Here is a 13,851-nt window from a genome sequence, read left to right as displayed (position 1 = left end):
TTCCTCCGCATCCCACCTCACTTCGGCCTATGGCTGAAGAACTTCAATGTGAAGCCGAAGGTGGTGAGCGGCCAACAAGCAGAGTGTGGAGGTGCCATGGTGGGCAAGATGCCCAATGTCACCTGGCCCGAAGGCTCCTTTGTGGAGACTGTCAAAGGGTGACAGTCGGGGTGGTTATACATCACCGAGCCGCCGCGACACCAATTGGTCAGCGGCCCCCGCATTCCGATCTGGAGTCCCGATGCGGCTCACCTCCTGGCAAGAGAAAGGCCTGGCCTGGGGCTCTTCAGACGAGCTGACAGCGCTCCAGAAGCGCGCCAAGTGCATGATAAAGAAGAAAGGCAAGCTCGTCAACGTGATCCAGGTTATGGTCGTCCGCCGGATTCTTCCGTGCCAACGCCGGACTTGCTATCTGTGGCAGTTTGATCTGGCCAAGCACAAGACCCTGCTCTCCGGCACGACGCACGAAGATATCTAGAAGGTGCTCTTTAAGGCCAACGAGGTGCCGCCGGCCACGGACAAGGATCATGGGCATGACCTAACTCACCATGCGAATCCGGTAAGTTCTTTAATGTTTTCAAGGTGTACCCTTTACTTGCATATTCGAGGAAGGCATCTAATTCTCCCTATCAATTATTTCAGGACTGGACAGAGATAGCAGAGCAGATTAACTGTCTGACTCCGCTGCCCGAAGACCAGAAACCCCGCTTCTGACGAAGATGTTGTTTTCGGCGCCTTATGAGGTGCTGGAGAAGAAGGCCAAGAAGAAGGCCAAGGGGACCAGAGGTGGTCTCCGCCGCAAGGGTACTTCGGACACGATGTCCGAAGACGCTGAGGCTCACTCCTCCGTCGCCGAAGACGACAAGGAGGAGGAGGAAGAATAAGAGGAAATCCATTCCCCCTGCAGGGGGGAGAAAGAAGAGGACGGCCTCCACGCACCTGGAGGCCGAGGCGTCCAAGAAGGGGAAAGCTTCCCTTCCGGACAGCTCCGCAGCGGCCACCGACAGCAGCTAGGAGTGGGAACCCAGGGAGAAGCTCCTGGCCAAATCGTAAGTATCCGGACACATTCATGTATCCGATCTCTTTATTTTATTGTTTTAATGTGCTGATTTATGCATTTGTAGTCCGGCTCGGTCCAATCTCGAGCAATCCTTATCCTCAGAGGATTCGCTGGATCCGGCTGCGATGGACAGTAGGACCCTTCCATCGTCCACTTCTCCCCGGGACCTGGATGGCACCGAGGCGTCGTCCTGAAGGATCCCCAGACCGAGAGAGAATCCAGAGGCCGTTAGGGAGGCACCAGAGCGTGAAGCCTCAGTGGCCGGACACATGGGGGAGCCAGCCCCCATGGACACTGATGGTGGGGGCCATATCCAAATTGGCCCTCAGCCGAATATAGTTCCGGAGACACATGCGCTCCGGAACCAGGCCAGCTGCCCCTTTAAAAAGGAGGCAGTTTGCCTATTCCACCGGTGGCCTCTGTCCATCCAGAGGCACCAGATAGTTTGATGGAAGCGCTGCAAGGCGCTTCCATTGTGAAATAACACCGTACCCTTATGGGTACGATGATTGAGAGGATCCAGTCCACGAAAAGTGGACTGACCAAAGCCTACACTAGCCTTCTAACAGGCTTTTAGGTAAGTAATTTAATTGTAAAATATTGTAACGGTATAGGCAGGAGCCCCTAATACTCTGTCCGGTGTTCGGAAAGAAAAACCGAACAGAGGATCAAATAATTTTCGCAGGAGTCTAATCTAATATGTCTATGTGAATAAGCAGTCGCCGCTGCTGGCAGCGACCGCTCACACTGCAGAAGTCTCCGGACTAAAGCAGAATCTGGAGCGGGCCGAGGAAGAGCTCGGCCGTGTGAAGAAGCAGCTGGAGGACAGTCAAGGTATCCAGTAACCTTGTATATATTCAGGAAGGATGAATGATTCATGCTGACTAAAGTGTCATGAACTTTATTAGGGGCAACGACCGAAGTAGCGGCCCTCAAGAAGGCGCTGGCCGAGGCCGAGGACAAGGCGGCCAAGGAGCGGGCCGCATGCAAAAAGCATGAGGCCCGGGTGAATGAGGTCCAGCAAGAGCTCCAGGACGCTGTCAAGAAGTACGAGTCCTTGGAGCACGATTTTAAGAATCAAGAGTTTGAACTTGCCAAGGCCCGTCAGAGCGCACACAATGCCCGAGCCGAAGCCCAGGGCGCCCTCCAGGAAATCCAGGCGACCAAGAAGATCGTGGCAGGTAAGGCTTTCATAATGCAGAGCAGACATGTGAAGGAAAGATTCCTTTTACTAACCCGGATTTGGAGTTCTCCAGGGGTATTTGCGGATTTGCCGCGCGGCATGTCAGATGCTGCAGAATTCTATCGAGCCGAGGAGGGGAGCTCAACGGAGAAGCTGTTCTGGTCACAATACCTTGGACCAGAACATCCAATGCCCTTTAGCGATCAGCTGAAACAGTTGGTCGAGCTGCATAGGGCGGCCGAACTAGCCATGAAGGATTTGATAATCCAGCTATGGCCTACCGAAGCCATGCCCAGCAGCTACTTCGGACTCGTGAAGTGGCTCGTTAGTGCCTGCCCTCGGCTTGAAGCCATCAAGCGGTCGGTCTGTATCGAAGGTGCGCGAAAGGCCTTTGCCCGCGCCAAGATGCACTAGGCGAATATGGATGTCATGAAGCTAATGACCGAGGGACCACCCGAGGGCAAGGAGCACCGCAGAACCCAACTGTATTTTAACAGTGTCCTGGAGGGATCCCGCCTTGTGGCGGAGCAATGTGCTAAGGATATAATATTTCCATGAATACACTCATGTTATCCTGTCCTGTAATATGAAACAGATCTGTTATGTAATATAATGTCTGTTATTTAAAGTTTTACCTCTTGTGTGGCTGTTTTGTTAAATCTGAGTGTTGGCCAGTTGTCGCCTTCTGCCCCCATGTAGGTAGTATGGGGGTGTTCAGGATAAATCTAAACACTCTTTACTCCAGAGTTTGGTCCTTAAAGGAGGTGTTTAGCGTGACAAACAAGGCAATCGGACTATACAACTTTATCACCCTCACTTAGCCATAGGAGTTTGACAAGAAATTTTTTGGCGTAGCCCCTAGTGTTTGGAAGTCCTAACTTGGGGCGCTATACACGCCTAATCGGATAAAAACCGATTCCTCGCATAATGCGGAAAAATCGCTAAAGATTTGTAACCTCTCGAACAGCTAACCAGCTCTCGCCGCATCATGACAATCAGTTTTCGGCTTTATCTACTCAGGTGCTCATCCGGAAGAACTGGGACACAATCGCAGTAGTTCTCCCTTTACTACCCTAGCCTATATAGCGGAACGTAAGGTAGTAAGCACAGGAGCCGGGCAACCCAACTATTTACCAAAGACATGATTTAGAGCCGATGCTTATAATGCTATAAGTTCGGGGTGCCGAACTGTACTATAAAAGTGTTCAGACTTTATTGCCATATTGTGGGGTATAATGAAGCCCCTGGCGAATTAAGGTGTCCCAGAGTGTACGGGTGTAATTGATAAAAAATATAAAGACAAGGGAAAAATCTAGTAATAGGCTGACGCCGCAAATATTGAGCCGCAAATTATTTTCCATTGTAATTTGATTGATACATCCAGGCGTACTTGTGCAAGTAATGCGACAAGAAAATAAGGCTATTTGACATGCCATGACCAAGGGCAAGCTGCGTGCGGGTATTTAAAACAGGTATAACGATCGTTAGCAGAGACCACCTGGGGGTTCCCTTGTACGTCAAAGCTCCTTGTCTTCTTGGTGTATCCGTCCCGCGATAGGTCCGATGATCAGGTTATCAGGAAAGCCTCGAGAAGAGAAAAACCTGAAATGAAAAAGAAAAAGTGAAGGTATGCGGATCCAGGGGTGGTTGAGGCGCTTTATGGACCACGGTCTAGCTGTGCCTCCGTCCATGCCTATGGTATTTTAAGTGCGTAGTTATGTACACGCGGCGCAAATGTCACTGCTTGATTGGGACTAGGACGGAGGCCGAATTGCTAGTTATGCTCTGGACGAGCTTGACTGTCCTGCTGCAGAGTAGTTCGGACTCACTTGACGGTGTCCGGGAGCTTTACTGGCGAATTGAGGTTCTGCCTAAAAAGGCTGCTCTATACTTCTGCTGCAAGGGCAGCGGTGTGCTCCTCAATACGGAGGGAGCGTTCCGTGTTTCTGTTGACTGTTATGACACCGTGTGGTCCGGGCATCTTGGGCTTGAGGTAGGCATAGTCTGGCACCACATTGAATCGAGCGAATGCGGTTCGTCCGAGCAGTGCATGATAGCCACTACAGAAGGGGACGATATCAAAGATCAACTCTTCGCTTCGGAAATTATCCGGGGATCTGAAGACCACTTCCTGTGTGATTGAGCCCGTACAGCAGGCCTCTACACCTGGTATGACACCTTTAAAGGTGGTTTTCGTGGGCTTGATCCTTGAGGGATCGATGCCCATTTTGTGCACTATATCCTAATAGAGCAGGTTCAGGCTGCTGCCACCATCCATGAGGACTCACGTAAGGTGGAATCCATCAATAATTGGGTCGAGGACTAGTGCAGCTGAACCGCCATGACGGATACTGGTCAGATGGTCCCTGCGATCGAAGGTGATTGGACAGGACGACCATGGGTTGAACTTTGGGGCGACTGGCTCCATCATGTAGATGTCCCTGAGTGCACGCTTGCAGTCCCTCTTGGGGATATGGGTGGCGTATATCATGTTTACCTTTTTAACTTCGGGGGGGGAGAACTTCTTCTGTCCCCTTGTGTTCGGTGGCCGGGGCTCCTCATCATCGTCATTGCTTTGCGACTCCTTTTCCTTGTTCTCGGCATTTAACTTACCGGCCTGTTTGAAGACCCAACACTCTCTATTGGTATGATTGGCTGGTTTATCAGGAGTGCCGTGGATTTGACATGGACGATCGAGTATGCGGTCCAAACTGGACGGGCCCAGATTGTTTTTCTTAAATGGCTTCTTCCACTGGCCGGACTTAGAGCCACTGAATCCGGCGTTGACCGTCGTGTCTTCGGTGTTGTCACCATTGATTTGATGCTTATGTCTATTGTGTCGGGGCTTGCCGTTGCTGTTTCTGGCTTCAGAAGTGCCAGGTTCACTTGTATTGTTATTGCTACGGGCTAGCCAGCTATCTTCGCCGGCACAAAAGTGGGTCATGAGTGCCATAAGGGCTGACATGGACTTGGTTTTTCCTGGCCGAGGTGTCTGGCCAGCCATTCGTCGCGGATGCTGTGCTTAAAGGCCGTTAGGGCTTCGGCGTCCGGACAGTCGACGATCTGGTTCTTTTTAGTTAAGAACCTAGTCCAGAATTTCCTAGCTGACTCTTCGGGCTGTTGGATTATGTGACTTAGGTCATCGGCATCCGGAGGTCGGACATATGTGCCTTGAAAGTTGTCGAGGAAGGCGTCCTCCAAGTCTTCCCAGTTGCCAATGGAGTTTTCGGGATTGTTCAACCAGTACCTAGCTGGTCCCTTGAGTTTGAGCGGGAGGTATTTGATGGCGTGAAGATCATCACCGCAGGCCATATGAATGTGAAGAAGAAAGTCCTCAATCCATACCGCAGGGTCTGTTGTGCCATCATATGATTCGATGTTCACGGGTTTAAACCCTTCTGGGAAATCATGTCCCATTACTTCGTCAGTGGAGCAAAGCGGGTGTGCGGTGCCTCTATATCGGGCCAAGTCGTGACGTAGCTCGGATGGAGTTTATCTGCGGCTTTCAGCCCGAACGTGGTTATGTTTGTCACGTTCAGCCGGATGGCCATCGTCGCGCATCGGGGCACGCCCCCGTGATCCATAGATTGATCTTGTCTGACCTGCTTTGTTTTGAAAGTCGCGCCGCAGGTCATGTGTATATCCCCGAGCTGTTTTACTTCTGTTTGTTCGGCGAGGTAGTGTGGGCTGGTGTCCGGCTTGAGGTGCCGCTTTGTCCCAGCCACATGGTGGTCGGTCAGCCGCATTGTACCTTGGTAGGACGGGGTCCAATGCCTCGCCATCGAACTGTGGTAATAGTTTGCGCTTAGGGTAGCTTTTGGTTGGGCGCTCGAGGCCATATTCCTCGGCTACATCAGTCCATCTTTCATTGAGCAGATCTTGATCAGCTTGAAGCTGTTGCTGCTTCTGTTTCAGGCTCCTTGCAGTGGCTATTAGCCGGTGCTTAAAGCGCTCCTGCTCGACGGGCTCCTCGGGAACGATAAAGTCTTCGTCACCAAAGCTCACCTCGTCCTTGGAGAGCGGGAGGTAATTACTATCCTCCGTGTCTTCATTCGTGGCCTGTTCATTAGGGCTAGCTTGCCCATCTTCCCGTTCCTCCTGTTTGGAGGTTGGCTCTACGGGGTCTTCATTGTCTTCGTCATCGTCTGAAGTGTTATTTTCTCCTGTGAGGGTGTTGCTGTTTTTGCTATGGCATGGCTTAGAGCGGCGCCGCTGACGTCGATGCTTTGGCTCTATCTCGGTAGGTTTTTCCTCGACTGGATTTTCATTGTCGCCGTTGTTTTCTTTGGGTGTATCCACCATGTATATGTCGTATGAGGAGGTGGTTGTCCAACGCCCTGTAGGCGGTGGTTCCTATTCCTCTCCGGCATCATCGTCCATATCACCGATGTCCTTGGATTCGTAATCGAGCATGTCGGTTAAATCGTCGATAGTGGCTATAAAGTGGGTGGTGGGTGGGAAACGAAGTTCTTCGTCATCCGCTTCCCATTCGAGCCGGACATAGTTCGGCCGAGAGTCCGCCGACAAGGAGAGGGATTTCAATGAGTTTAACACATCGCCTAGAGGTGAGTGCTGGAAGATGTCCGCGGAGTTGAACTCCAAGATCGGTGCCCAATCAGGTTCGATGGACGCGGATGTACGCGGTCCGGAACCTATGGCCGGAGACGAGTCCGAGGTTCCGGTGACACAGGCCCAGATCAATGTTGGGTCTGTGTGCGGCTCTAGCGCCGCTGAGTCTGTGACTTCCATGGCCGGGTTAAGCTTCTCGTCTTCGGACGACGCGGTCTGCTCCAGATCTAGGGCCAGAGCTGTCTCAGGCGCTATCTCCTGAGTGCGGCCAGATGACAGATTTAGGTCATGTTCATCGTGGTGGTAGGGGACAACCGTCATGGGCTCTAATCCGTCGAAGATCAAGTCTCTGCTGATATCAGCCACAAAATTCAGGCTTCCAAATCTGACCTGATCGCTAGGGGCGTAACTATCGATATGCTCTAGATGGCCAAGCGAGTTGGCCCGCAGTGTGAAGCCGCCGAATACGAAGATCTGTCCGGGGAGGAAGATCTCCCTATGGACTGCGTTGTTGTAGATGATTGATGGAGCCATCAAGCCTTCTGGTGACGATGCATCGGAACTCTCAGTGAAAGCACCAATGTCGGTGTCAAAACTGGCGGATCTCGGGTAGGGGGTCCCGAACTGTGCGTCTAAGGCTAATGGTAATAGGAGGCAGGGGACACAATGTTTACCCAGGTGCGGGCCCTCTCTATGGAGGTAATACCCTACTTCCTGCTTGATTTATCTTGATGAATATGAGTATTACAAGAGTTGATCTACCATGAGATCATAATGGCTAAACCCTAGAAGTCTAGTCTATGAGGTTATTATTGTTGTGGCTAAACCCTAGAAGCCTAAACCCTCCGGTTTATATAGACACCGGAGGGGGCTAGGGTTGTACAAAGTCAGTTATAGATAAAGGAATCTACATATCCGAATCGCTAAGCTTGCCTTCCATGCCAAGGAGAGTCCAATCCGGACACAAGACGAAGGCTTCTATCTTGTATCTTCATAGCCCAACAGTCCGGACAAAGTATATAGTACGGTTGTCCAAGGACCCCTTAATCCAGGACTCCCTCACCGACTGCATATCTCGGTGAGACCAAAATAACTGCAATAGGTAACAGAGAGTTTGCAGGGCCATCTCGGTGATACCGAGATCCCATTGGTGAGACCGAACTGATTAGGGTTTCTGACAGTGGCTATGTCAATGAACTCGGTGGCGCCGGATGAGTCAAATCGGTGGGGCCGAGTTTGACTTTAGGTTTAGGACATATGTGGAAATGAGAAACTGGTTGAGGGATTTGGAGCATATCACTAAGAACTTTGAGCAAGCAGGCCATTAAGCAACACCTCATCCCCTTTTAATAGTATTGGCTTTCCTATGGACTCAATATGATCTTGGATCACTAAAATGAAAATGAAAAGTCTAGAGCTTTTGCCAATGTTTGTCCTTAGCATCTTGAAGGAGTTCCACATCCTCATGTCCCGCCACTCCAATGTTGAACTCATCTGAGATATACTAGATCAAAGTATCAGTCCAATAAGAGATATGTTGACATTAATTACCAAAATCACCCAGAGAGCACTTGTGCTTTCAGTCTCTCCCTTTTTGGTAATTGATGACAACATACATTGAAGCTTTAGATAAAGATATGAAGTGTAACAACTAAAGCTTTGAAGAACATGTAACATGCATTGGCTCCCCCTACATTTATGCAATAATGTGAAGATAGATTATGAAAGCATGTGAATGAATAAGCATATCAGAGCAAGCAAAGAGATACATGTATCTTGGCTATATGCATCAGAGCAAATGATGTGAGATACAGAAAATGTACCTTCATGTTCATGAGTCCTTCTTGCAAACAATATGTACATCACCAAGAGATCATCATGCACATGAGTGTGATGCATATACTTACCTTGTGGTCTTGAGCTGACTTTGGAAGAGATGAACCTGAGAAAACAAGGTTAGATAACACAGGACCATCTACTAATCAGAGCAAGAACAGGAAACCACAAGAGTACAAAGACCGGGATGACATGTAGTGAGTGAGTACTTAATACTCTATTTGGATATAGACATGTCCCCAAGGAATAAAGATATGCAATGAATTCCAAAGATTTTCTTCCCATAGATGTCTTTCTCCAACTGAATCTGATATTGGATAATGGGAGAAGATAGGGTAAAGAAAACCAGTGCAAAGAAAATCAGAGCAACAGACACAAAGAAACATCTACTAACATGGCTTTCCCCTCTTAAAGACATGTGACTTCTCTCCTCTTTGAATACCAAGCATCTGGGAGGGCCAAGAAGTATTTCTCTCCCATAGGATCACTTTCTCCCTTTGATGTGATTAAGCTTTGATGTGATTTCTCACTCCCCCTTTGACATCAATTTCCAAGAAGGAACCTTCTGGAGCATCAGCCAAATAGGTTTGGTCCTTGAGTCACATGACAAAGTTGCATGTAGAATGTGATGCGGGTAGAGGATAAGAATCATGGAGTGGAGCTGGAATAGATTTGCAGGATGCAAATGGCAAGAAGTTTTCTTAGTAGTGAGATTGGTAACACCAAATCTTTTACATCGATGACACCAAGTTGGTTCGGTATAGCCGAGAAGAAAAGATCGGTGAGGCAACACAGAGAAAAAAATGTCATCTCGGCTCACTAGGCAAATAGGATCTCACAAAGATTTTCAGGGAATTAACTAAAGTATTTGCAGTGAATTAAATGCAGGGAATGCAGGAAATAACATAGAAAAGAAAAGAAATCTAGATGAAGTTTTTTAAAGGGGAACAAGCATGCAGAAGACAAATGCAAGAACACAGAGAAACACTAGAGAACTTCATCTAGAATTGGTCGGCGGCAAAGTCACCTATGTTGGACTATATTGACTTAGGAGTCAAGTGAAATCACTTGATCATAGGTCGTACTCATTGTTTAAGCTCAAAATTGGGTTGCCATTTTTCGTTTAAGCATTTTTATGTATTCTCATCTTGTTGAGCTGCTTTGACCCATGTATTGGGGTAAAGCTTCTCTAAGATTGAATGACATACCTTGGGGGTGGTGTTGATCTTGATCATGTAGTTGAACTTGTGTAGGATGCTCAAAGTTGATGTAGTTCATCAAGAGTTGGGAGCACCGCTTGTAGTTTGAGTTCATCTTCCTACATGGGTTAATCTTGCAAGGAAGAGCACTTGTGCATCCAAAATGACAATCATGAAGTTTGATACCAAATGAAATTTGATATATTGAAATTGTTAAAAGATATTGAAAGGATTCATGCTCCCTTGTCTTCAACCACCATATTGTAGAGACTTGGTGATGTAGAGATTGCTTAGGATGTGAGTGAGTTGCAATCTCATAGAATGGAGCTTATCCAAGTACCTACAGGGTTAGATAGCATGCAAGAGTACAAGTATATCCAAGACATATGATCATCATCATAAGAGAAATATCAAGGATTAGTCATATAAAGGCACATGCCTTGCATGCATCCAAATGGAGTTTCTACTCCAAGTTTGAGGCATCAATGATGTTCAATTCACCTCTCAAATGGCAAAATACTTTCTCATCAAGAGGTTTGGTGAATATATCTGCCAATTTCTTATCGGTACGAACATGTTTAAGATTGATATCTCCTTTAGCAACATGATCTCGAATGAAATGATGACAAACTTCTATATGATTAGTTTGAGAATGTTGCACAGGATTATGAGCAATCTTAATAGAACTTTCATTGTTACAAAACAATGGAATAGGTTTCACATGTATCCCATAGTCTTTAAGAGTTTGGGTCATCCAAAGTAATTGAGCACAACATGAACCGGCGGCAATGTATTCCGCTTCAACGGTGGATGAGGATACCGAGTTTTGTTTCTTGGAGGACCAAGACACAAAAGATCTACCAAGAATATGACAAGTACCTGAATTGGACTTTCTATCAACCTTGTCATCGGCATAGCCCGAGTCAGAGTAACCAACAAGATCAAAAGAAGACCTCTTAGGATACCAAATGCCAAAGTTTGGTGTGTGAATTAAGTGTCTCACTATCCTTTTCACAGCCTTAAGATGACATTCTTTGGGGGCCGCTTGATACACTACAAAAAAATACACTTCCGTGATGATACGTGTTTGTCACAGCAGGTCGCGTTTTTTGTCATGCATGTACATCCATGACGATTTTATGACAGAATCAAGATAGTCATACATGTGTTGTTGTAGAAGTGTTCCATGACATTACCAAAATTATCATCACGGAAGTGTCCACTTCCATGATGATAAATTGCGCGTCATAGAAGTGCTTTCGTCAAGGGTGCCCGACATGTGGCATCCACCGTAACGGAACGCCGTTAAGCTATCGGGTCAGGTTTTGGATCCGATAACCCATTAACAGCCCAGACCAATGGGAAATTTCCATGTGTAAAATTATGATTGGCCGGAGGGAACACCTGTCAGCTCATCAGTGGGCCAGATGTCGCCCGTCCAGTCAAAGGCCCATATAGGCACTTCTGACATGCCTATGATACGTCGACACGTGGCTGGGCCCAACAGAGGCCCATATAGGTTAAAAAGGCCGGCCCAGTCAAAGGCCCGTAGTCCTTACTCAGGTACTAGTGGGCCAACCCAATAACGGCCTGCTTAATAAAGGCCCATTTATGGCCCAAATCCAAATCTAGCCCGTTAATTGTTCGCGGAATATTTGGGCCCATTTACGACCCGAAGCCAAATCTGGGCCGTTAATTGTTCGCCGAATATTTGGGCCCAACTACAGCCCAGTGACTTTCGACCTGTTAGAGGCCTGATGTAGACATGGGCCCATTTCAGCCCGGTGTAACTTTCGGCCTGGGAATGGCCCGTGCTGCCCATGGGCCATATATGGTCCGATAGGACATCGGGCCCACTAACGGCCCGTGATAAAGGTGGCAACAGTTCAGCCCAACGTGACTTTGGGCCTGTTAAAGGCCTGTCGCATAATTCGGCCCGTTGATGCTTGTACTAAGCTTTCGACCTCTTAAAGGCCCATGATATCAGTGGGCCAACTAAGGCCCGAGATATGTTTCGGCTGGTAACGGCCCCGTGAGCTAACTGGGCCCAAAAAGGCCCGGTCTACATTTCAGCCTGCTGAAGGCCCGTCGACGACTAGTGAAAATTGAGGCCCAACATGCATTTCGGCCTGCTAAAGGCCCATGGTTTCATCTGGGCCGTAACAGGCGAGTACAATATTCAGCCTGTTAATGGCCCAACGCTACCTGGGCCAAACTAAGCGCTGGGTCGACAAAAGGCCCAACTAAAATATAGGCCGGTGTAAGTTGTGGGCCTGGCGCAAAGTGTGAAGGCCCCAATCATTCGGGCCCAAGAAAGACGCAGGCCGGCCCAATTGTGGCCCGCTAAAAACCAGGCCCGTTAGAGTCGAATGTTTCGGCCCGGTCGACTACATCTGATTTTTTTCAGATAGCGAATGATGGCAGTAACTAGTAGGAATTAAGAACAAACCTACTCTATACAATAAAGAAATTACGGCATAGTAACTAAGAATAAACCTACACTATACAATAAAGGATTTAAGGTATATTACATCCACTGGGCATCGAAGTTCGCCACCAGTGATCATAAAGCGCAACGAAGAAGCAGATTACAAAAACTGGGCACCATTGCAGCGTAACAAAATAATACTGAACCGAGACCACTTCCAAGACAGTTCAAGAAAGGTTAGCCTTGCGGGGAACTGCTGCGCAAGCTGCTGAGCAAGGCTGTGAGACCGGCCTAGCATGTCGGTCATAGCTTCCAGGTGTAGCTGTTTAGCGATGAGGTTCTCATTGGTGTTCTCCGCAATCTTTCTTAGAGATAGGACTTCAAGTCGAAGTTGAGTTGCAGAATGCCTTTCTGCTAGAACTTGGGACTGAAGAAGTCGAACTGATTCAGACAACGAATTCTGTGAGCTTGTCTGACTGCTAGTCTCAAGTAACTTGAACACTGCATCAAGACAAGACTTTGGGGTTGTCTCGCTATCTTCAAGATGTTTTGCCTTCTTTGCTGCAATATATGTTGGGTTTGTCTCACAGCCTTCAGCAGACTTGTGCATGCCATCAGGCATATCACCCTGAAACAAAGCAGAGAGATGACAGGTTTTGCACGTGTATAAACAAAGATGATAACTGTGCTGTCAATTCCATCCAATTTCAAATTAGAAAATAAAGAGTAAGTTCAAAATATCAATAGCATAATTTGGCATTGTTCATAATGCGGGGAGCTTCACCACACTACTGGATTACCATGTCAACATAACAAGCATAGATGAAGGGCAAAGAAAATCATTGTATCTATTTTGGTTAATGTGCATGGCATGTTGTTCATATCATCAGCCACATCAGTAAGATAAAACAGGAGATGACAAGGTGCAAACGTGGGCTGCTTCACCACACACTGGATTATAGATCCACAAAAACAAGCATACATATAGGGAGTATTGAGTAATGTGCATGGTATGAATAAGGAATTTGGTTTTACAAGTAAAACTTAGAACTTACGGTTCTTGCGAACATGCATTTTGGTAGAAACAGCAAACTAAACAGCAGTAAACGATAGGGAGTATGAGCAAATTAAACAGCAGTTGAGGATAAAGGCTTTAGAAGGACTGACTTACATTAACAGTTAACACCTGGCTTTATAATGCCCTTCTCCATGTCAAGGGAAGGATAACTCAAGAATTTCAGCACAGAATCTTCTTCATAAGCATTGCCTGTACTCTACATTTTGTAGAGAGTAATTATAGATATGATAATACTGGAAGGGATAGAGGATAATGAAGATAAGATGCAAATTGATGCTACATAATCAACTACCAATCCCTGGAAGTACAAGCATTACAGGACAAAATGTACTGACAAGAGCAATGGGCTACACTTCTGCACTGGCATTGTCTATGTATTCTACTTGTTGGTAAGATTAAATATAGATCTGATCTTTTTAGTAAATGGTGGGCGAGGGAGATAAGATGCAGAATGCTACACAATGAAGCAATCCCTCTTCCCATAATACAAGAGTGTTT

This window comes from Triticum aestivum, chromosome 3B (assembly GCF_018294505.1).
Source record: "Triticum aestivum cultivar Chinese Spring chromosome 3B, IWGSC CS RefSeq v2.1, whole genome shotgun sequence".
Taxonomy (NCBI): domain Eukaryota; kingdom Viridiplantae; phylum Streptophyta; class Magnoliopsida; order Poales; family Poaceae; genus Triticum; species Triticum aestivum.
This window is presented reverse-complemented; position numbering follows the sequence as displayed.